The sequence below is a fragment of the Halichoerus grypus genome, chromosome 10 (assembly GCF_964656455.1).
Source record: "Halichoerus grypus chromosome 10, mHalGry1.hap1.1, whole genome shotgun sequence".
Classification (NCBI taxonomy): domain Eukaryota; kingdom Metazoa; phylum Chordata; class Mammalia; order Carnivora; family Phocidae; genus Halichoerus; species Halichoerus grypus.
Window position 1 is genome coordinate 96,693,437 of NC_135721.1, and position 22,923 is coordinate 96,716,359.

Consider the following 22,923-nt stretch of genomic DNA (forward strand, 5'->3'; position numbering starts at 1 on the left):
CACGAAGCAGGCCTCTCCTCTGCCTGGTCTCTTCTCTCTGCCTGAACTTCCTCATGACCCCCATCTTTGTATTTTGGACCCCTTTCCCATTGCCTCTCACCTCCTGGCCTATTCGTCTCAGCTCTGCCTTCTCCCTATTTTCCTCCTTGCCCCACCTCCTCTTTCCTTCCTTCCTTCCTTCCTTCCTTCCTTCCTTCCTTCCTTCCTTCCTTCCTTCCTTCCTTCCTTCCTTCCTTCCTTCCTTCCCCCCCGCCCCCTACCTCTGTTTTTTCTCACTCCCTGGCATTCTTTCCCCTATGCCTTGAATTTTCTAGTCAGACCACTGCTTCTGGCAGAGCTGGGTCGCCCACCTCAGAGAGCTGGCCCCTCCTCCAGCATGAGATGCCATCGGACCAGCTCCTCTGCTACCAGTGGCTCAGGCCTGTGGGCCAGACACGTATATAGAGTTTACTCTGGGAAAATGTATTCAGGCCCTGCCCTCAGGGAGCTCACAGTTTATGGGAGAGCTGGACAAGACACAGGCAATTCTGACAGTGTCCTAAAGGACAACCTGGGGATCAGGACCAGGGCCCCGGGTAGGGCAGTGCCCAGCAAGACACTGAACCTGGCTGTGGGGGATGGGGACAGTGCCTGAGGGGATGTCACCAGCTCCACATAGCAGAAGCTGGAGCCGAGTTGGATTCAAGGTGGAGTGTCCCCAGGAGAAGGAATGGCATGCATATACAAAATATTTGGGGCTTGGGGTTTGGACGTGAGGCATGAAGAAGAGGCGAGAGTGAAGGGTGACATTCAAGTTTCTAGCCTGGCTATCTGAATGGGTGGTGTATCAGTCAGTTACTTTTGTGATGATGTTACATAACAAACAATCCCATAATCAACTCTTTATTTCATACTCACGAGGCAGTAGGTCTGTTGTAGTTGGCTGATCTTGAGTGGGCTTGGCTGGGCTTGGCTGGGCTTGGCTGGGCCAGGCTTTTGGTTGGGTTCAGGATGCTCCATTTGACTTCACTCTGGAGCCTAAGCCAAAGGGCAGTAATCACCTTGGGCAGGTTCTTGTATGGAAAAATCACAGGAATGCAGATCATGCCAACATCTTTAAATTCTTCACTAGCATCACATCAAGTGCTGAACTAAACTGAAGATCACCAGGGGAGACAGGAGATAAAGCCCCTGGGGACTGAGGGCTGGGGCTGATCTTCCCTGGAAAATGTAGTTGAGTGTCCTGCTCTCCCTAGACCAACAAAGGTCACTCTTATGATGTATTTCTCAAGTCCTTAAAAGGATGTTAGGGAATAGACATGTGGTAACCAGAAATGGGTATGACTGGTGTCTACAAAAGTCTTTATCCACCCAACATTGCACATCTGATTTATGGAAGATTCACCATTCCCTCCCGTGGGGTACACATGCCTGCTAGATTCACAGCCTTAGTTTAAAGCCACTGCCCCCTAGCATGGAAAATAGGCTTTTGGTGTCCTAATGGGTAGTTGCACCATCAAATTGTAACTTCAATTAGAATTTCAGGATAGTCCATTATGTAAACTTATTGAATTTTAAATTGTTGTTGGCTATAACAGAGACCTGAAAAATAGTGACTTAAATCCCCAGGCATTTATTCTTTGCCTTATTAAGAACTTTAGAGGTAGGCAATTCAGGCAGAACCCACACTTGTTACATCTTTCTGCTCCATTGCTTGCAGTAAGTAGTTTCTACCCTCAGAGTGTCCTCATGGTGCAATATGGCTACTGGAGCTCCAGCCATTGTATGAACTGCAGTCTGGAAGAAGGAGGAAAGACAAAAGGGGTATTTCTCTCAATTGATACAGGTGCCTTTGAAGCAGATTTCCTGGAAGCCCCACCAACACTAAGGCTTACATCCCATTTAGTCACATGCCCACACGTCACTACAAGAGAGACTGGGAAATGTAGGTTTAGCTGAATATATCCCTTCTCTGGGTAAAGTCAGGGTTGTGTTATCAAGTCAGAGAGTGAGAGTAGATATTAAGTAGCATACAGCATTTTCTCCCACACCCTTCCATCTTCTTTTTCCCCAAAATGGAGAGGCAGTGGAGTATAGCAGAAAAAAACAAACAAACCAACCCTGGTTTGGACTTGATCAGAATTGATCCCAATTCCAATTCTTACCTACTGTGGCATCTGGGCAAAGTCACATAACCTCTCTGAGCTTTCTGGTCCCTCTTCTCCAAAATGAACTGTTGACCATATTTGCCTTCCAGCATCCAGGTGGGACTAGGAAGTCTATGAATTATAACACACTATACAAAAATTAATAATATAGAAACATTGAAAATAGAACAAACACCTTTTTCCATTAGAAGGGAACACATGATCGTAGCTTCTTCTCCCTAGACAGAAGGGATTCCCCTTTGCTCCCATTGCTGCCCTGCCCCCCAGGCTATCACGCTTCTAACAGGCATAGCTGGGGGTGGGGGTGAGGCAGGACTCAGAGTGGATGGAGCTGGGCCCTGTGGATGCACCTGGTATCCCCATGCCCTGGGGACAGTAGGTACCTCAGGAGAGTGTCTACCTGTGGATGGCACCCCTTGATCCAGTGCTTCTCAGCTGCTCTAGCTGGGCTGTTGACTTGACCCCACCTTCCCTGCGTCTCTCAATGCGGCTTGGGCTTCTCCTGGCACGGGAGCTGGGCTCCTAGTAGGAACATCCCAAGAACAAATGTTTCACGAGGAAGAAAGCAGAGGCTGCCACTTCTCTTACAAGCTAGACTTGGAAGTGGCATGCATCATTTCTTCCCAGGTTCAGGGGGTGGAAGAACAGGCTCCCCCTCTCTATGGAGGAACCGCATTTATATTAGGAAGCATGAGGATTGATGGCAACATCAATGATCTCAGAGAGCAGCCACCACAGCCCCCTTGGCTGTATGTTAAAATCGCTCAGGTGATTTCAGCTGCATGGTAAAACACTGAGTCCTGAGTGCACCTCGGAGACTGCCGTAATTGGTAGTCTGCTGTGTGGGTGTGACCATATTTAAAAGGTCTGGAGATGATTCTAATGCACAGTAAGGTTGAAAACCATTGGCTTAATCCAATCCCGGAAAAAAAAAAAAAAAAAAAAAAAAAAAAAAAAAACAGCAAACCACAAAACACCTGGGGAGAGAAAGAGCCCAAGGCTTGGTCCATGAGGCCTGGGAGGGTCCTCATCAGACTTTGGGAAGCTCTGCTCCGCCCCCGCCCCCCCCCCCCCCCCCCCCCGCCGGTTTGGTTCCCATGGGACTATCTGCGTGTAGTTGCCCATATGGTGAGGGGATATGGGAAAAACATGGAAGCCAAGGTGGAAAGCCAAGTGGGGATAGGGCCAGTAGAGTTTATAAAACTAGCCAGGAGTCTCATTGATCCCAGATTTTTGATCTGAAATTGGTAGGTTGGCCAGTTTTTTTTCCATTGTCTTCGCCAGGAATTAACTTGTGGCAGAACATGGTGCAAGCTCTAATGAAAATGTCAGAAATCCCACTTTTAGAGCATTTTGGGTCAATAAACCTACTAATAGTTAATATACCTTTCCCCCAATGGCAGTACCTAAAAAGATGGTTTCCAACACCTTCATTTCAGGATGGAGAGGCAGGAAGCATGCTCATGAATATTCATGGTTCTGCCTACTGGCCGCAGGCATTCGAAAATACTCTATTCCTAAGGCTAATGAGCTCTTAAATTTCTTTTGTGCTAGAGAAAGAGGTTTTATTTTTCTGGATAATTTATTTTGGTGCCTGTCCATTTTCTGAAAGGGATCTTTCCTTTAAGACCCTGGGCACATTTCAAGAGCGGAGAGGATGGTGACTAATGCAACACAATAAAATAAAATTAAATTAAAAAAAAGAGCGGAGAGGAGTTTTAAATAAACCCCCCACACAGAGAAGCCCACAAGCCTAGAGCTAACATTGATGAAGACGGCGCACAGAGGCTGGGAGGCAATAGGATGAGATGTTTGCTGTGAGCCCAGTTCCCAGGGAGATCAATGTCTAATGTCAATGTCCACATAATCAACACCCTTGCGAAATGCGTAAGACCATGCAACAGAAGACGTGGAATCGTGAATGTGGACAATACATAATTGGAATCGGAGACTCCTGTGCCTTTAAGGAACCTTGTAAGACGTTTTGTCCAATGACCTATGAGACACCGGAACCCCCATTCTACTATTGCTGAAGCGGCACAGAAGAGGAAGGTTGTGTTCTCTCCCTCTCTCTTCTCTCAGTTGTCCAGTTCTGGCTGTTAGATAGGCTTTCCTTACATCTATCCACACATTGTCTCTACACCTTCTACTTGCTCTGTGAACCGCTCATTTGCTCTCCCTCAATTCCTGTCCTCTGCACTCTTCCATGTCAAAGGGGCTGGAACCCTGTGAGTGGCATTTCCCAGACTCTCTTGCCTGCACACAAGCCCTATTCACAGGGCAGAAATCCCAGGCATTCCCAATCCCAGACACACTCTCCCAGTTTACAATCTCGGTTTAGGAGCCTCCTCTACAGTCTCTTCCAGGATCCCACATCAACCTCAGGGAGGACTCTGATTGGACTTGCCTGAGCCAATCACAGTGTCCCAGAGGATGGAATATTCTGATTGGCTAGCCTGGGTCACATGCCCACTGCAGCGGTGTGAGGTTGGGGTTGGGTGCGGCGGTTGTCAGCCCCACCAGGACTATGTCCTAAATGGGAGCTCCCCAGAGAAACCAGCAGAAGGGAAGTAGGAAAGCATGCTGGACAGACGAATGCTATGGCTGCTACTGGCCACTTCAGCTTCTTACTCCTCATTGTGATAGCTCCAGTGGAGCCCAGAGGTTGCAACCCTCTCAAACGCTTCCCTGGCGTTGGGAGGTGGGAAGCACATATATTCTTATGCCAGCCTGAGTAGAAATGTATCTCAGTTTGGGCTGCCTCTGAGACCAGGAGTTGGGTATGGGTAGTTTATTTGAGAAATGACCCTAGATGCACTGGGAGTGAGTGAGTAAGTAAGACAAGGAAGAGAAGAAAACCCATAATGGGTGTGTTAATGAGAGGAGGAAATAGGATTCAAGTGCCCTTGGGGACCTTTTGAGAGATTGTATAGTTTTATCACTGCAAACAATCCCTCAGAATTGTGCACAGGGGGATGAGGATGCAGGAGTTCTTTACACCACTTGGCATCGTTGCTTGATCACTGCTCCTGGGAGCAGTCTCTCCTTAGCTCTTCAGGCCAGACTTGCTTTGTGTGTGTGTGTGTGTGGGGGGGGGCGGTAAAGGACACTCTCAGGCAGAAGGACACAGATTCTCAAGGGAGGAAGCCCTTGACCTGGCCCAGAACTGTCCACTGAGGCTATGAGTGACTTCCAGAGTGGGTTCTGCTGTAATCTGTTCCTTTGACCACTGCAGTGGCCCCATGAGGTTAGGATTACTTCATTTGCTAGCCAAGGACACTGAGGTTCAAACAATTTCAGAGCTCTGATACTAGAGATGCTCTAATAGCAGGCAATCTGATTTTTAAAATAGAATGACCTAGTTTACAGAATTCAGGGTTTTAAAAGTTTCTTCCGCAAGTCTGACCTGCATCCTGTTTTGAAAGTTTATTACAGTTGCTTATTAATTGGCATTAATAAAGACCCTGGCTGTTATTATCTGATAGTGATAAGCATTTCAAAACTTAGGAAATAGACACATGGGTGAGAAATGGTGGAGCTTCATGCTTCAGAATGTTGATGTGAGCTCGAGATTGGTTTTAGCCCTACAGAGTTCATGAGATAGTGGGCCATGGTCTTGTGAAGCATTTCCTGCTACAAAGGGAAACCACAGCTTATCTCTGGGGCCACTTCATGCCCCACCGTGAACAAGGTTCTGGCAGGTGGCACGCCCTGTGAATCAGCCTCATTTTTCAGACATCATAAGTACAATATGTTTTTATAGTGGTTTTGAAAGCCCCCCAAAGCATCAATTCTTGCAAATCAAGGACTAGATGGGGTCCTGGACTCTATCACTTTGCTCTTGGGATCCCAGGCCTGGAAACTTGGCACAAAGGGGGCACAGGGATCTCTTTGGCTTAGATGTGGTAATGAGACAATAGGATAAATGTAACTTTCCATTTTGCCTTGGTAACATGAAGAAGCCAGTTGACGAGCTCCCTCTCTATAGCTGTATGGCATTGGGCGAGTCACTTAACCTCTCTGGAATTGAGCTATTCATACAGAAAATGAAGGAGTTTGGCTAATCAACTGGCCAATATGAGGCCCTGGTGCTGTACTGCCCCCTCCCTGCCCACAGCATGAGGTGCTAGTCCGTTATGGCACCGAGCTAGATGTTGGCCTCAGAATCCTTCTCAACACAATGAGCCAGGAAACCACTACTGAGCGGTCAGAGTTGGCAGGTGGGTTGAAACCCATTTGCCATTCCTGGACAGGATGATCTCTAAAGTTCCTTCTCACTTTAGGTCACTGGATTCTGTGAACATGTCAGCAAGCCATGCCTATAGGCCCAACCCCGCCCACTGCGGGCTTGTGTAATAGAAGTTCTATTAGAACACACCCAAGCCCAGTAGTCTGTGGATTGTCTGTCGGCTTTTGTGCTGTAGTGGCAAAATTGGGTAGTTGTGATGGAGACCACGTGGCCTGCAAAGTCTAAACTATTTGCTATCAGCTTCTCTACAGAAAAAGTTAGCCACCCTCTAATTTGAACCTCTCTCCTTCCCTCCAATCTTGTCTTCCGTGGGTGAGGCTCCTCTTTGTCCCTGAGGGTCCTGTATGGCTAAGCGATACGCCAAGTGCCCATGGGCCTTTGGCATCCCTAAGTCCAGAGAGAGGGAGACAAGCTGTTGGGAAGGTAGAGGGAATGGAATCGGGTGGTGGGGAGACAGGATTAGCAAGAGAAAAGATAAAGGTGTATCCAGACAAGAGGGGCAGAGCCTGCTCTTTGTGTTGTCACTGACGGCGCTCTGGTCAGCCTGCCTGGCATCCAGGTTGGAGGCTGAGCTAGCTTCTGTAGCTGTGTGCTCCAAGAACCCTGGGATGGCCCGCTGCCCACTGGCTTCCATGAGTAGTTTGGCATGAAAAGTGCAGGCTTGGGCCCTTGTATTGTTTCCTGAAGGAAAACAACCACGTTTTCCTGGTCTGTGGACAGCCACCACTGCCCGCCTGGATGTTGGCAGGAGTGTTAAACTCACCCCCTTGAAGGCTGCCTCAGGAGCTGGGAGCTTGCTGATGCTCCTGCAGCTGTGTAGGATGTCCTGCTGTATCTGTGTTCAGTCTGTGGGCTCAACACCCATCACCCAATGAGTCCTACACGATTCTTGGTATAGCAAACTCTATACACTCTCTTCTCTTCTTTCCCTCCCTGCTCTGTTGGGACCCCTTTTCCAACTTCCGCATGCTTTGTTACTAGTGGCTCACATCTGAGGCCTTTGGGGGCCTGCCTTTGGCACAGGGCTTTTTGCTCACATCAAGAGCCTGAAGTGCTTAGATGTCTAAGTCTACCTGTGGGGCAGCCTATAGCCAGTGACTGTTCGCAGAGAATGGAACCCAGCTCCTTTGCCTCCAGGTGTAATTCCTGCCGCAGCTCCTTGTGGGGTCAGCCTGAGGCTTTGACTTTGTCAAGCTTACACACATTCAGGTCTGGCCAGCAGCAGGTCCTGACTGATCGGGCTAATGAACACAGACAAACCGCTTTTAGATTCAGTTAATTATTCACATAGACAGTGAAAGGAAGCATAAGCCAAAGGTGCCAGCTTCCCAGATCCTTGTCTCACACACCAAAGAAGGATGATACCAACACAAAGGAGACCAGATGACCACAAGGTGACTTGGGATTACGCCATTGCTGAGGAGCCAATTCTAGGCAGCAGCTTTAGGAGGGGCAGGGCAGGAAATCCCATCCCTCATCAGAAACCTGGAGGCAAGGAGAAACTTCCTTCGGATAGCCTCTAGGGGGATAGAGAGGTGAGTGGGGACAGCCTCCCACCTTCTCCTGCTCCAAGACGATCAGGGTGTCCCTCCAATGCTCAGTGTGTTTGTTCCTGTTGCTGTTGTAATCCATCACCAACTTGGGGGCTTAAGCAATACAAATTTATGGTACAGCTCTGGAGGCCGGAAGTCTGAAGTGGGTTTCTCTGGGCTAGAGCTGGGGTGTAGCCGGGCTGTACTCCTTCCCCAGGCTGTAGGGGAGAATCACTCTTCTCCCCTTTTCCAGCTGCTAGAGGCCTTCGTCCCTTGGCTCGTGGCCCTGGCCAGCCACCACCCCAGCCCAACCTCTGCTTTCATGCTCACGTCTTTCTCCCTCTGGTGAGGACCCTTGTGATTATGCTGGGCCAGCGCGGGTAATCCAGGATAACCTCTCCATCTCTAGACCTTTAACTTAATCCCATCTGCGAAGTCCTCTTCACCCCCAAGTGAGACTAGTCATAGGTTCCATGGATTAAGATGCAGACATCTTTGTGGGGCGTTACTCTGACCACCACATTCAGCTTAGCTGTGCTTCAAGCCTTTGTGCCCCTGGTCTGGATCCATGCCAGATGGCCAGAGTGCTGTGGTGGGCTGGCCCTGCCTGGCTTCCTCCTCCTCCTCCCCATGAGGCCCCCCTCACGCCTTGCTATTTCTCCCTGGGAACACTCCCTTAATAAATTGCTTGTTCCAGATCTTCAGCACAGGGGAAGTTGCCCTAAGACAGTGGGTCACTCCCTGTGTGGAGAGGAGCACTTGGTAGGGTAGTGGGACTTTCTTCCTTTGCTCCTATGCAAGATTATAGACCAGGGACCCACCCTTAGTTAATTAAGGAGAAGCTGGCTGGAATTTTTGAGGGATTATATAAGCCTGCCGACCCCCCAAGGGAGGGAAGGTTGGATGGGAGTGTCCTAGACCCTGTGGTTCAGGAAGGTTCAGCAAGGCCTTTGTGGAACCCTGGAGCCAAAGTTGCTCATGAGAAAGCTCTGAGAAAGCCAGGCCACCTTAGTGCATCTGCTGTGCCCAGTCATGGGCTGGGGCAGACCTTCTCAGTGGGAAACTCAGCCCAGAAATCTGTGTTCTAACAAGTCTTCTAGGTTCGGTGGTGCTGATCCCTTGGGAGCACTGTTGCACACATGTTGGAATTACCTCGGGAATTATTAAAACAATCCCCATCCCCGACCAATCAAGTCAGGGTCTCTCAGGATGGGGGTAAGGAGGGGAACCTAACTTCACACCTTCTTAAGCTGCTCAAGTGATTCTGATGTGCAGCCAGGACTGAGAACTGCTGTGTGTGTGTACATGTTCACACACGTGTGGTGCACGTGCTGTTCATTTAACACACATTCACTGGGCCCCAGCAACATGCCCTGCATGCTATCAGGTGATCCCTGAAACTCTAGAGCTGGCGTCTTACAGGGTTACAGCACGTAATCAAGGGGATGCAGTTTTGTGTGCCCATTCCCATATGTGCAGAGAGGAGAAGAGTTTGTGGAGGGTGGGAAAAAACAAGACCTGGGGGAGAAAACAAGACCCAGGACAGGTTTTTAAAAGAAGCCATTAAATGTTGGGGAAGTGGCTGCTTTTGTGAAGTTAGCACCTCCCGTCCTGATCCCCTCTGCTAGCCTGACCCTGTGGCAATGGGTACCGTAAATATCTGGACAACCCCAAACCATGAAGCTGGGCAGGGCTCTCTGATTCCTAACCTATAATCACACTGTCCCCCGCAGCTTACAGGGAGGGGGTGGTGGTCAGCAGGAAAATGGCGGCTTTCAAAGAGTGGTGAGGTAGGAGCCAGAAGCCAGGAGGTGGGTCAGGATTCTGCTGGTATGCCGGGGGCAGGGGGCAGGGGAGCCCCGGGGCAGATAGGAAGGGTAGTGTCCATGGGCAGCCAGCAGAGCCTGCAGGTGATTTGAGGCTGAGACCACTCATATCTCCAGGCTGTCGGGACTTTTCTGGTTTCTGGAGGCTGAGTTCAGGGTAGTCTCTTGTCCAAGCCCTCCTACTAGGAAAGTTCATCTATACCTCTAAGTTACAAATGAGAGTAAGTCATACTCTGGGGCAAATATGCAAGCCCCTTGGCCCTTGTCCTTTCCCCAGTTCCTCCTGCAGGGACATTGTCTATCTGGGTGAGGTCTGCCCAGGGAGGGCACTGAGTGGAGAAAGACTTGGCTGCTGGAGAGCCATGGTTCTGTGGGAAGGCTCAGAGGCCCGTGTTCTTGGAAAAGGAAGTAGCTTGAGGCAGAATTCTTGTTCGGCTTTCAGCTACATCAGTATGAACACAGGTGATTTGCTTTCTCTCTTGTCGATATGCTCAGAGCAGTGGTAACATCTATCTTTCCTTGCCTCCAGGTTGGATATCAGGTCAGCAGGAGCTGTGGCCTGGTGTGGGCCATGTGGGCCTGGGCCTGGGCTTGCAGTGACTGAAGGGAGGGGAGCTGATGGGGAAAAGAAGGCCCCTGCTAAGAATTCGGAGGAGTGTCTTGGCTGGGTTCCTCCAGAGCAGAGCTGAGCAAGGACTTGGTGCAGCTGGCTTCTCTGGTGGTGATGCTAGGAGGCAGGGGTGCAGTGTACTATATCGAGTGGGCACTCAGGATCAATCCACTGAGGAACCCTTTGGAATTCACTTCAGTGTAAACCCCTGGAAGAGCATTACCTCCCAGAGTTATGCCCCTGTGTGGACTTAGCTGCCTCTCAAGGCTTCATAAAAAGCCTTGAGATGGCAACGTGGAGCGATAGCCCAGCACAACTGAGAAAGGATGCTAGCAACATGCATGGACTGTCCACCATAGCCACTCCGAAATCAGAGGGGCTGAGGGGAGGTGGCTGAGGCCCTGGAGGCATTGGCCATGATGGTTCGGAGCACTAGTTCTCAGATATGCCCCACATCAAATCACAGGGTTGCCATTTGTTATCTGTGTGGCTTTGGGCAACTTGTGACCTCTTGAAACCTCAGTTTCTCCGTCTGTAAAATGGAATTGATAACACTGCTTCTCTCATGAGGCTAATATGAGGAGTCAAATAGAGCACCCAGACAACTGTGTATTGACATGCAAAAGAATGAAGTTGGATCCCTACCTCACACCATGTCCACAAAACTTAACTCAAAATGGACCAACCACAAGACAGAAGAAAAGACAAGGGTAGATCTTTACAACCTCAAATTTGGCAGCAGATTCTTAGATATGACACCTAAAGCATGTGCAACAAAAGAAAAACTAAATAAATTGAGTTTTATCAAAATTAAAAACTTTGTGCATCAAAGGGCATTATCAAGAAAGCGAAAAGACAGCCTACAGAATGGGAGAAAGTATTTGAAAATCATACATCTGGTAAAGATCTAGTATCTCAAATATATAAAAAAAACTCTTACAATTCAACAACAAAAAGACAGACAGCACAATTAAAGAAAGAACTTGGGCAAAGCACTCAAATGAACTTGTCTCCAAAGACATCCAGATAGCCAAGAAGCACATGAAAAGATCCTCAGCATCAGTAGTCATCAGGGAAATGCAAATCAAAACCACAATGAGATACCACTTCACACCCCCTAAAATGGCTATAATAAAAAACAAAACAAAACAAAATAACAAGCATTGGCAAGAATGTGGAGAAATAGGACCCCTTGGACATTGCTGGTGGGAATGCAAACTGGTTCAGCCTCAGTGGGAAAGAATTGCCAAGACAACCCAGTGATTCCACTCCTAAGTGTATATCCAAAAGAATTGAAAACTGGCTCTCCAACACATACAGGTACACACACGTTCATAGCAGCATTATTTTCAATAGCCAGAAAGTGGAAACAGTCCAAATGCCCATCAGTGGATAAACAGATAAATAGATTGTGGTCTATCCATACAATGGAATATTATTCAGCCACAGAAAGAATGAATCAATAGATACATGCTGCAGCCTGGATGAACCTCAAAAACATTATGTTAAGTGAAAGAAGCCAGACACAAAAGGTCACATATTGTATCACTCCATTTGTACCAAATATCCAGAGTGGTGTATCCATACAGACAGATTGCAGACTGGTGGTTGCCAGAGGCTGGGGGAGATGGGGAATGGGGAATGACTACTTAGTGGGTATGGGATTCCTTTCTGGGGTGATGAAAATGTTTCAGAATCAGACATAGGTGCTGGTTGCACAACACTGTGAGTGTACTAAATGCTGCTGAATTGTTCTTTTTTTTTTTTTTTTTTAAAGTAGGCTCCATGCCCAGCATGGAGCCCAATGTGGGGTTTGAACTCACCACTCTGAAATCAAGACCTGAGCTGAGATCAAGAGTTGGGTGCTTAACCGACTGAGCCACCCAGGTGCCCCCTGAATTGCTCACTTTAAAGTGGTTAATTTTATGTTAGGTGAATTTCACCTCAATTAAAAAAAATAAAACATTTTAAAAAGAGAGTACACACGTAGATGCTAGTACCCTAGTGTTGTGCTGGCTCAGCAAGTCATGGTGTGACAGCTGATAGCTGTCAATATTCCTGTCCCCGTAACTGGAAACCCTGTGATCCCAACACTGTTGTCTCCTTGGACCCAACTGGACCAGGCCAGTTCTTCCCCAGCTCCAGGAAGGAACCTCTAGCTGTCTCTTCTCATCTGTTCGGTTTTAGGTAATAAAATGTCCTCAGATAGAAGACTTGACCTGGTTTAATTCCTGATATGCCCAGTTCAGTGGAATCACCCCAACTCTGGATGTGACAGTCCTGCCCAGCTCAGGTACGCTCCCTGGACCGTGGGCAAGTGGGTGAGATGAGCTCTCTTGCTATTTCTCTGACTTGGGCTCCTACCCCTCGTTGACATTCACCATTGACTCTTCCTGGGGGAAAGTTGAGGGGGAATGGTGAGGGTCAGGAAAGGGCCAAGTCCCAACAGGACTTGAAATGGTTTTGGTGCCACCCTCTCTCACCCTCATCTGGTACCCGACAAGCCTGCAGGCACCCTTGTTCTGCCACTGCCATCCATGGGAGCCTGGCTGGCTCCAGCACAGCCCACTGCACCCCCAGCTGCCTCCTCAGGCTGATGACCACAGCCTCTGGCCTTCAGATTCCTAGGCCCCTAAACTGCAGGGTCTCATTGATTTCCTTGGCTCCAGGTTGAGCAGGTTGAGGTGAGGCAACAGCATTCCCACCCCATTCCTAGGAGGGACCACTTTCCTCAGAGAACTCTTTGGTCACTTTGGGTTCAACCCCCCTTTGTAACATTTTGGTGGTCAAGAGATGAAGTGTCACATGCCTGGTTTCCAAGCATCTCCTTTGGGAATCTGGCCTGGGTTCCCTTCAACATGCTGAGGTCATCCCTTCATTTGTACATGCTTGGCCTTTGGGCCTCAGGAAAAATGAAGATGGGAAGAGTCCCTTTTAAAAATCCTGTTACATTTTTATGTCACAGTGTGCATTCATTTCCTCGAACTGTTGCGACGAATCACCACAAACTGGTGACTTAAAACAATGGAAATATATTATCTCACAAATCTTCCAGCTGGAAGGCCAAAATCAAGATGTTGCCAGTGCTGTGCTCCCTCCGGAGGCTCTACAGGAGAATCCACCCTCGCTCTTCTCCAGGCATTCCTGGGCTGGTGGCTGCATAGCTCCATCTCTGGCTCTTCCTTGAATAGCCTCCCCACTTCCCCCATGTGTTCTCTCCTGTTTCCTAATCTCCCTCTGCCTCCCTCTTATAAGATCACCTGAATTGCAGTTAGGGTCTACCCATTTAATTGAGGATGATTTCATCTTAAGGTCCTTATGTTAATTTCCTTGGTGAAGATCCTTGTTCCAAATAAGGTCACATGCATAGGTTCTTGAGTTGGATGTGTTGAATGGAGCCACCATTCAACATAGAATTTCTTACCCATTTATTTTATTTTAGCCTCATTCTCTGCTCCTATATTCCTTCCCTACCACAGGCAACAGAGGCGGTTTTTATTTTTTTTTAATTTTTAAAATTTTTATTATTTTTAATTTTTACAATTAACATACAATCTATTATTTGTTTCAGGGGTACAGGTTTGTGATTCATCAGTCTTACACAATTCACAGCACTCACAATAGTACCTACCCTCCCCAAAGTCCATCACCCAGCCACCCCATCCTTCCCACCCCCTTCCACTCCAGCAACCCTCAGTTTGTCTCCTGAGATTAAGAGTCTCTTATGGTTTGTCTCCCTCTCCGGTTTCGTCTTGTTTCATTTTTCCCTCCCTTCCCCTATGATCCTCTGTCTTGTTTCTCAAATTCCTCATATCAATGAGATCATACGATACTTGTCTTTTTCTGATTGACTTATTTAGCTTAGCATAATGCCCTTTAGTTCCAACCACATCATTGCAAAGGGCAATATTTCATTTTTTTGATGGCTGCATCATATTCCATTGTATATATATACCACATCTTCTTTATCCATTCATCTGTTGATGGACATCTAGGCTCTTTCCATAGTTTGCCTATTGTGGACATTGCTGCTATAAACATTGGGGTGCATGTGTCCCTTCGGATCACTACATTTGTATCTTTGGGGTAAATACCCAGTAGTGCAATTGCTGAGTCGTATGGTAGCTGTATTTTCAACTTTTTGAGGAACCTCCATACTGTTTTCCAGAGTGGTTGCACCAGCTTGCATTCCCACCAACAGTGTAGGAGGGCTCCCCTTCCTCCACATCCTCGCCAATATCTGTCGTTTCCTGACTTGTTAATTTTAGCCATTCTGACTGGTGTCAGGTGGTATCTCACTGAGGTTTTGGTTTGAATTTCCCTGATGCTGAGCGACGTTGAGCACTTTTTCATGTGTCTGTTGGCCATTTGGATGTCTTCTTTGAAGAAATGTCTGTTCATGTCTTCTGCCCATTTCTTGATTGGATTATTTGTTCTTTGGATGTTGAGTTTGATAAGTTCTCTATAGATTTTGGATACTAGCCCTTTATCTGATATGTCATTTGCAAATATCTTCTCCCATTCTGTCGGTTGTCTTTTGGTTTTGTTAATTGTTTCCTTCGCTGTACAAAAGCTTTTTATCTTGATGAAGTCCCAATAGTTCATTTTTGCCCTTGCTTCCCTTGCCTTTGGTGATGTTTCTAGGAAGAAGTTGCTGTGGCTGAGGTCAAAGAGGTTGCTGCCTGTGTTCTCCTCAAGGATTTTGATGGATTCCTATCTCACATTTAGGTCTTTCATCCATTTGGAGTCTATTTTTGTGTGTGGTGTAAGGAAATGGTCCAGTTTCAGTCTTCTGCATGTGGCTGTCCAATTTTCCCAACACCATTTTTTGAAGAGACTGTCTTTTTTCCATTGGGCATTCTTTCCTGCTTTGTCGAAGATTAGTTGGCCATAGAGTTGAGGGTCCATTTCTGGGCTCTCTAGTCTGTTCCATTGATCTATGTGTCTGTTTCTGTGCCAATACCATACTGTCTTGATGATGACAGCTTTGTAATAGAGCTTGAAGTCCAGAATTGTGATGCTGCCAGCTTTGCTTTTCTTTTTCAACATTCCTCTGGCTATTCGGGGTCTTTTCTGGTTCCATACAAATTTTAGGATTATTTGTTTCATTTCTTTGAAAAAAGTGGATGGTATTTTGATAGGGATTGCTTTAAATGTGTAGATTGCTCTAGGTAGCATAGACATTTTCACAAACTTATCTTTCCAATCCATGAGCATGGAACGTTTTTCTATTTCTTTGTGTCTTAATTTCTTTCATGAGTATTCTATAGTTTTCTGAGTATAGATCCTTTGCCTCTTTGGTTAGATTTATTCCTAGATCTCTTATGGTTTTGGGTGCAATTGTAAATGGGATTGACTCATTAATTTCTCTTTCTTCTGTCTTGTTATGCAACTGATTTCTGTGAATTGATTTTATATCCTGCCACTTCACTGAATTCCTGTATGAGTTCTAGCAGTTTTGGGGTGGAGTCTTTTGGGTTTCTACATAAAGTATCATATCATCTGCAAAAAGTGAGAGTTTCACTTCTTCCTTGCCAATTTGGATGTCTTTTATTTCTTTTTGTTGTCTGATTGCCGAGGCTAGGACTTCTAGTACTATGTTGAATAGCAGTGGTGATAGTGGACATCCCTGCAGTGTTCCTGACCTTAGGGGAAAAGCTCTCAGTTTTTCCCCACTGAGTATGATATTCGCTGTGGGTTTTTCATTGATGGCTTTTATGGTATTGAGGTATGTACCCTCTATCCCTACACTGTGAAGAGTTTTAATCAAGAAAGGATGCTGTACTTTGTCAAATGCTTTTTCTGCATCTATTGAGAGGATCATATGGTTCTTGTTCCTTCTTTTATTAATGTATTGTATCACATTGATTGATTTGTGGATGTTGAACCAACCTTGCAGCCCAGGGATACATCCCACTTGGTCGTGGTGAATAATCCTTTTAATGTACTGTTGGATCCTATTGGCTAGTATTTTGGTGAGAATTGTTGCATCCATGTTCATCAAGGATATTGGTCTGTAATTCTCCTTTTTGATGGGGCCTTTGTCTGGTTTTGGGATCAAGGTAATGGTGGCCTCCTAAAACGAGTTTGGAAGTTTTCCTTCCATTTCTATTTTTTGGAACAGTTTCAGAAGAATAGGTATTAATTCTTCTTTAAATGTTTGGTAGAATTCCCCTGGGAAGCGATCTGGCCCTGGGCTCTTGTTTGTTGGGAGATTTTTGATGACTGCTTCAATTTCCTTAGTGGTTATAGGTCTGTTCAGGTTTTCTATTTCTTCCTGGTTCAGTTTTGGTAGTTGATACATCTCTAGGAATGCATCCATTTCTTCCAGGTTATTTAATTTGCTGGCATATAGTTGCTCATAATATGTTCGTATAGTTGTTTGTATTTCTTTGGTGTTGGTTGTGGTCTCTCCTCTCATTCATGATTTTATTTATTTGGGTCCTTTCTCTTTTCTTTTTGATAAGTCTGGCCAGGGGTTTATCAATCTTGTTAATTCTTTCAAAGAACCAGCTCCTAGTTTCATTGATCAGTTCTACTGTTCTTTTGGTTTCTATTTCATTGATTTCTGCTCTTATCTTTATTATTTCTCTTCTCCTGCTGGGTTTAGGCTTTATTTGCTGTTCTTTCTTCAGCTCCTTTAGGTGTAGTGTTAGGTTGTGTATTTGAGACCTTTCCTGTTTCTTGAGAAAGGCTTGTATTGCTACATACTTTCCTCTTGGGACTGCCTTTGCTGCATCCCAAAGATTTTGAACAGTTGTATTTTCATTTGTTTCCATGAATTTTTTAAATTCTTCTTTAATTTCCTGGTTGACCCATTCATTCTTTAGTAGGATGCTCTTTAGCCTCCATGTATTTGAGTTCTTTCTGACTTTCCTCTTGTGATTGAGTTCTAGCTTCAAAGCATTGTGGTCTGAAAATATGCAGGGAATGATCCCAATCTTTTGGTACCAGTTGAGACCTGATTTGTGACCCAGGATGTGATCTATTCTGGAGAATGTTCTATGCGCACTAGAGAAGAATGTGTATTCTGCTGCTTTGGGATGGAATGTTCTGAATATATCTGTAAAGTCCATCTGGTCCAGTGTGTCATTTAAAGCCTTTATTTCCTTGTTGATCTTTTGCTTAGATGATCTGTCCATTTGAGTGAGGGACGTGTTAAAGTCCCCCACTATTATTGTATTGTTGTCGATGTGTTTCTTTGATTTTGTTATTAACTAGCTTATATAATTGGCTGCTCCCATGTTAGGGGCATAGATATTTAAAACTGTTAGATCTTCTTGTTGGATAGACCCTTTAAGTATGATGTAGTGTCCTTCTTCATCTCTTATTATAGTCTTTGGTTTAAAATCTAATTTGTCTGGTATAAGGATTGCCACCCCAGATTTCTTTTGATGTCCATTAACATGGTAAATTGTTTTCCACCCCCTCACTTTAAATCTGGAGGTGTCTTTGCATCTAAAACGAGTCTCTTGCAGACAGTATATTGATGGGTCTTGTTTTTTTTATCCAATCTGATACTCTGTGTCTTTTGATTGGGGCATTTAGCCCAATTACATTCAGTGTAACTACTGAAAGATATGAATTTAGTGCCATTGTATTGCCTGTAAGGTGACTGTTACTGTATATTGTCTCTGTTCCTTTCTGGTCTATGTTCCTTTTAAGCTCTTTCTTTGCTTAGAGGACCCCTTTCAATATTTCTTGTAGGGCTTGCAAATTTTTTTAGTTTTTGTTTGTCCTCCTTCTATTTTCTTTTTTCTTTTTTTAAAAAGTATTTTATTTATTTATTTGACAGAGAGATAGAGCACAAGTAGGCAGAGAGGCAGGCAGAGGGAGAAGGAGAAGCAGGTTCCCTGCTGAGCAGGGAGGCTGATGCAGGGCTTGATCCCAGGACCCTGGGATCATGATCTGAGCTGAAGGTAGCCACTTAACCAACTGAGCCACTCAGGTGCCCCTCTCCTTCTATTTTCAATGACAGCCTAGCTGGATATAGTATTCTTGGCTGCATATTTTTTCTCATTTAGTGCTCTGAATATATCATGCCAGTCCTTTCTGGCCTGCCAGGTCTCTGTGGATAGGTCTGCTGCCAATCTAATTTTTCTACCATTGTAGGTTAGAGACCTCTTGTCCCGAGCTGCTTTCAGGGTTGTCTCTGAGTCTTGTGAGTTTTACTATTAGATGTCGAGGTGTTGACCTATTTTATTGATTTTGAGGGGGGTTCTCTGTGCCTCCTGGATTTTGATGCCTGTTTCCTTCCCCAAATTAGGGAAGTTCTCTACTATAATTTGCTCCAATATACCTTCTGCCCCTCTCTCTCTTTCTTCTTCTTCTGGGATTCCAGTTATTCTAATGTTTCGCTTTATGGTATCACTTATCTCTCAAATTCTCCCCTCGTGATCCAGTAGTTGTTTATCTCTCCTTTTCTCAGCTTCTTCATTCTCCATCATTCGGTCTTCTATATCACTAATTCTCTCTTCTGCCTCATTTATCCTAGCAGTTAGAGCCTCCATTTTTGATTGCACCTCATTAATAGCCTTTTTGATTTTGACTTGGTTAGATTTTAGTTCTTTTATTTCTCCAGACAGGGTTTCTCTAATAACTTCCATGCTTTTTTCAAGCGCAGCTAGTATCCTCATAATAGTCATTCTGAACTCTAGTTCCGACATCTTACTAATGTCTGTATTGATTAGGTCCCTGGCAGTCAGTACTGCCTCTTGTTCTTTTTTTTTGAGGTGAATTTTTCCATCTTGTCATTTTGTCCAGAGGAGAATAGATGAATGAGAGAACAAAATGCTAAAGAAATGCTAAAAGAGTAACAATGACCCCAGAAAAATATACACTAAACAAATCAGAAGAGACCCAAAACCGGGGTTGGGTTGGGGGGGGAAGGAAAGAAAAAGAATATCATCAGGCTGGTGAATATAACAGAGTCAGATCTGCCGCTTGTTGGGTCCCTGCTGGAAGATTTTGGGTGTATTTTGGTCTGTTAGGAGAAGTTGCCTCCCAAAGTTTTAAAGAAAGAAATATATATATACAAAAATAAGGGTAAATATGATGAAGGGATGGAATATGACTGTAAAGATGAAAATTAAAAAGGATTTTAAAGAAGGAATTGATGAGATAAGTTGGTTGAAAAAAGAATGAAAAAAAATTTTTTTTAAAAAGAGAGAATGTGATCAGGAGGGAGACTAGGACAATGTCATACACTGGATTTAGGGTATGTTTTGGTCTGTTAGAAGAAACTGTATCCCAAAATTTTAAAGAAAGAAAAATGTATATATATACATTAAATAAGGTTAAATACAATGAAGAGATAGAATATGACTGTAAAAATGAAAAATTAAAAAAAGATTTTAAAAAAGGAATTGATAAGATGTTGATTGAAAAAGGAAAGAAGAAAAATTCAGCTAAAAAAATAAAAAGAAAAACAAACAAAATTTTAAAAATTAACTTTGAAAGACTAAAGAATCATGGGGAAAAAGCCATGGATTCCATGTGCAGTATTCCCCTAGTGCTGGAGTTCTGCCGTTCTCATTGATCGGTTAACTTGGTCTTGGCTGGCTGTTCTCGCTGATCTTCTGGGGGATGGGCCTGTTGCCATGGTTCCCAAATGTATTTGCTGGAGGCGGAATTGCCCTGCCCTTGCTGGGTCTGGGCTAAGTAATCTGCTTGGGTTTGCTCTCGGGAGCTTTTGTTCCCGGCAAGCTCTCCATACAGCTTTGGAGGCTGAGAGTGAAAATGGCGGCCTCCCAATCTCCGCCCTGGAGGAGCCGAGAACTCGGGGCCCTGCTCCTCAGTGAGCCCCCAGAGAAAAGCAATCAGTCACTCCTGTCTCCCCGGTCTCCGGCCGCACTTCGTGCTCACCCGGCCTGTGACAGAGCGTTTCTATCTCTGGCACATGACCCCATGTGGAGTCTCTAAACCCAGCAGATCCCTGCGGTGCGCTCCTGCACCGCTCCTCCCAGGGGAGGAAGGGGAGTCTCCCCAGATCTGCCGCTTGTTGGGTCCCTGCTGGAGGAGCAGTGGCCCGACTGTGCCGCGGATCACGGTTTATGGCAACCCTGAGCTGAAAGCCCGCTCCTCGGCTCTGTCTCTGCAGCTGGCTTCCCCGCTCCGATACCTGGGAGCTCTGCCGCACTCAGGCACCCCCGGTCTTTCTGTGACCCCGAGGGTCCTGAGACCACACTGTCCCAGCGAGGGTTCCACCCCCCTGCTTAGCCACTGGAGCAACGACCCTCAGCGGAGCCGACTTCTAAAAGTTCTGATTTTGTGCTCTGCTGCTCTATCACTTGCCAATAGGGGCTGACGGAGGCCCCCTCCCCCGCTGTCTATCCTCCCGAATATCGCCTTGGATTCACTTCTGCACACGTCCTACCTTCCAGAAAGTGGTCGCTTTTCTGTTCAGAGAGTTGCTGCTATTCTTTTCTTCGATCTCCTGTTGAGTTCGTAGGTGTTCAGAATGGTTTGATCCCTATCCAGCTGAATTCTTGGGACCATACAAAATTTAGGTCTCCTACTCCTCTGCCATCTTGCTCCTCCCCCTCCCAGAGGAGGTTTTTATTTTATTTTTATTTTTTTTTTCCAGAGGAGGTTTTTAAATGACCACAAATTCTTTGAAACTTCTCCCATAAAGAAGCAGAGTCTATGTCCCTCTCTATGAATTTGAATGGGCTTGTGACTGCTTCCACCAGTGGAGTGTGGTGGAAGTGATGCCATGTGACTTCCATGCAGCCACCTCCTTGCTTGCTGGTACTCTGAGCCTCTGTGTAAGAACTCCAACTACCCTGAGACTACCATGCCAATGCTAGAGGCACTCTGGTTGACAGCCCCAGCTGAGCCTCTGCCAAAATGCCAGACATGTCAGCAAGATGCCTTGAGCCCTGCAGACCTGCTCAGCTTCCCACAGATACCACACAGTGACTCCAAGTCAATGCCATGTGGAGCTCAAGTATCTCCTGGCAAACCTGTCCAAGGTCCTGACCCATGGAATCCATGCAATAGAATAGAATGGCTGTTTTAAGTCACTAAGTTTTGGGATAATCTGTCACAGAGCCATAGTAACTGGAATAGCACCATTCAGTCTATTCCTTTGCTTGAAAATATGTTTTGTTATTTTCAGTGCATGCCTTTAAATTTATATAAATGCTATCATGTTATAGATCTCATTCTGCTTCCCCCCCCCCACTCAGTACTGTTATAAAGCCCCCTATGATACCAATATGTGCTATCTATTTTGTTGCTTCAAACTGTTGGCTGGACCTCCCAGCTGCACATGGTGTGCACAGTTTCTCCACTGCAAGTGGAGGACATTCACCTTGCTTCTGGCTCCTGTCATCACCACCACCAACATGATGCACAGCTCTATCTTCAGCCAATTATAGGTTTGTCAGAGCAAATCTGGGGATTTACTCAGGGGCAGAATTTCTGGGTCACAGGATGAGTGACTTCTTTTTAGAATAAGAAGTGTGTTGACCATGCCAGTTCACACTCATGTGCACCAGTAGGGTGGAAGGTCCTTCTATTCCAAATCATCATCTCATTATTTTAATTTTCAACTTGTGTAATTACTAGTAACTTTAAGTATTTCTTTAAATAGTTGTTAGCTTTTAGGTTTCCTCTTATGTTGATTGCCTCTTCATGCCATTTGCCCATTTTTTGATTGGGTTTGCTTTTTTTTTCTCATTGATTTGCAAAAAGTCTGCAAATATTTTAAATACTAATTTGTCAGTTTTAGACATTGCAAATATTTTCCCTCATTTTGTTGTCTGCCTGTGAACTTTGTGGAATAGAGATGCTCAGTTTTGATAAAACCAATTCACCAATATTTTGCCTTATTGTTTGTACACTTAAAGGTGTATTTAATTTTCTATCCTTGGGCCATAAAGGTGTTCCCTACCATGTCTTCTCTTGACAGTTAACATCTTATTTTAGGTCTTTAACTCAGCTAGAGTTCACCTTTGTATGAAGTGATAGGTGGGGATCCAATTTAATTTTTCTTCATCTGTTTCCCTAGCACCATTTACTAAACATCTTTTTGTTTTCCAGTTGATTGTGGCAACACGAGCATTTCTCACCAGGGAAGTCTGTGTTCTCAGCCTTGCCTGCACCGCATAGATTATAAACTCCTTAAAGACAGGGGTGTCCTCTGCTTCTTCCCTTCTTCTTCCTCATCCATTTTCTCCTTCTTGCAGCCAGTGCCTGGCACAGTCCGGTGCATGGAATGGCTGCTCATCTACCAGTTAATTGGAGTCTCCAAGCTTCATTTCTTTATAACAAGCCCTATATTGCCTGGAAGGCACATAGAATTGTAAGGTCAATGAGCCCTGTGAAACAAGGAGGGGAAATAATGGATGGAGAGGTTCTGAGTTGGGTGGCTTTCAGGGTAGCATCCCAGAGAGACAGTATCCCACCTACCAGGTTGGCAACTCCCACCATCCTGGGGCCTTGTTTTCTCCAGAAAGTAAAGGAAATAGAAACTAGCAAGTAACTTTCACATTAGATCTTAGGGATTGGGAAATTCCATACTGTCAATGTTGTCAGGGAATCACAACGTGATTCT